Below are 2,446 nucleotides of genomic sequence, written 5' to 3' on the forward strand. Positions count from 1 at the left end.
GGTCCTACTGCAGATGGGTATGTGTTAATGTCTGTGGACTGTACTGTCACTGGAGACAATGCTGAGGTCTGTGCACATGCTGGTGCAGGAGACCATGTGGGTGTCTATGGTCTGTGCTGTCTCCAGAAACCATGTGTAAGTTGTAAGTTGATGATTTCTGTTCCTGATGCTGACTGTAAAGATCAAGGAAGCTACTTTTGCCATGGTATTTATGAGTGTAGACCTACAGATGAGAAAGAGGGACATAGAAGGGGGGCAGGTGTGGTTGCTGTGCTACATGAGTGTCAGTAGGTGGCAGAAAAAGAGGCTACATCTACACTCAAGTGTTCTGACTTGTGAACATCTGAATGATCAATAGTGTTAACACTCCATGAACAAAAAGGCAAGTCTGAGATGACCAGCATTCTTGTGCCAGGAAGGTCTGGACATGCTTCCCAGGATGTAATCAAGCTGGAGATTAGAACAACCCAGCCTGGGACCATGGGCCCAGGTGAGACTGAGCCCTAGACAGATGGTCAGTCCATGGGGCCACTCAGATTGCCCCAGGTGCAAAGCAAGCCACCAGACCAGTGCCATAGGGCCTGGACAAAAAGCTCGCCTGAGATGACTACCAGTCTGGTGCCACTCAAACCTACTGGGAAGCCAGTCATACTCCAGATAACCCTTTTCTTGTACCATAATGCACAAATGGGGCATAGCACTCTTGAAAATACTTCTGAGATGACATCATATACTCAAAGACCCTGGGCACCACTAAGAGAAGCAAGCAAGTGGTAGAGAAATGGAAGAGAAAGAGAAACAAGACATGGACAACAAAGAAAGGCAGAACCAGAGATTCAAGGGCAGTGGGGAACAGCCTGTGACACCATCTGGGACCTTCGTGGGATCCTGGCCTGTGCTGCCACTAGGGGCCACATTTGGTCTGTGATCCTGCAGTAGCAGAAGACTTTACCACCAAAGGCCAGGTAGATGTCCCTGCCTGAGTACACACTGATATCTGAGGGCTATGCAGAAGTGGCCCTGCCTGTTGCCTGACCACTAGGGAAGAGCTGACCCTGTGGGCATGAAAGCAAGAGAGCTTTCTGTTCCTAGTCTGCTGAAGCACTCAGGAACGCTACACATTTCTGGAGTTTTGGGTGAGCTATGCCTGAAGGCAGGCGTGCTGGGCCTGCCACTTGTCTCCTTCCAGTTACATGAATGACGTTGAGATACCCACTCATCCCTTGCCGTCTGCAGCAGGAGGGAAACCCTGGCCCTGCATCATGAAAGCAGGCTGTTCACCTGCTGCAGCACATAAGGGAGAGAAGGCCCTGGACCTTACCTCACAGCAGAGCTTACCCTGATGGCATCCTGGGCCCATAAGTATGAAGGTGGGAGAGCTGTTTTTTGTTTGCTGTATGGCAGCAAGGGCAAGGGGAAGATGTCCTCCTCCCATCATGGGTCCATCCCCACTTATGGCAGGTAAGGGAGCTAGATCTAGGGTCATGAGATTGGGGAACTGGCCATGTCAGTCACCAGCTGCAACACTCAGAAGAGCAGACCTCATATCTCGCCTGGGCAATAGGGTAGAGCTAATCCTGATTGCATGAGAGACTACTCCAAAAGTATGATAGTGGGAGAACCAGTGGGCTGACCAGTTCAGATACCTCTTAGGCCCAGATCCTGGGCTTTGAATTGGTTTACCCCAACATTTACCATCAGTTAACTGCTGGAGTGGCTGAAGGGACAGGTATAACAGATCTAAAACTTTAGGATCTCTACAATACAGAATAATAACAGGATACCTGACAGGAATCCTAGTGAGTTCCAGTATTGACTGGATAGCAGAAGCCAGAAGTCTTTGTACCAGACCAATGAACCATTGCAAGGAATATTCGTAAGCAAAGACATGTGGACAAAAAGGTATACACTGTAGGATATAATGAGATTTTTCTTTCCTCTGCTAGCCAGAGAGTTTATAAAGGCAAGTACTAAGGTAGGGGGAGATGAGGGTGCATGGTGTGAAATTCACAAAGAAGCAATAAAATGTTAATAAATGTGATAAGGATGCTGAAGTGTAGCTCTTCACAATTGATGGCTTCTGGTGGGAGTGCAGTTGGGGAAAGACTAACTTTTCATTAACAGGCTGGCCACTGGGAGTTTGAGCATGCTTCGGTGAGTGTATAGTCAACACAAATTCAACTGGTCTTTTTATTTGGGGGTGGGGGGATCAGAAGAGTGGTGTGGGGAAGACCTGAGAAGACAGGGAAGAGTATGTGCTTGACGTTTATGATGTGAAGTTCTGAATTAACCAATCAACATATTGTGAAAAAATACATTGAAAAAGAGTTTTCAATAAACCTTGCTGAGAAAGCTCAATATTCAAATGGAGAAAGACAAAAGTAGATGCATCTTCCTTATTTTGTACATCTCTTCACAATGGACTTAAACATTAACTCTCAATAGC

The 2,446-nt window shown here is 47.1% G+C and overlaps 1 non-coding gene across 1 annotated transcript; it reads left to right on the forward strand.

Moving 5' to 3' along the window:
• Nucleotides 1-242: 242 nt before the first annotated feature.
• LOC116890587 lies at nt 243-368 on the forward strand. Its single transcript, XR_004386747.1, has one exon. It is a non-coding gene; the product is annotated as a small nucleolar RNA SNORA17 (small nucleolar RNA).
• The last annotated feature ends 2,078 nt before the right edge of the window (nt 369-2,446 follow it).

Source organism: Rattus rattus, chromosome 1, assembly GCF_011064425.1.
Source record: "Rattus rattus isolate New Zealand chromosome 1, Rrattus_CSIRO_v1, whole genome shotgun sequence".
Taxonomy (NCBI): Eukaryota; Metazoa; Chordata; class Mammalia; order Rodentia; family Muridae; genus Rattus; species Rattus rattus.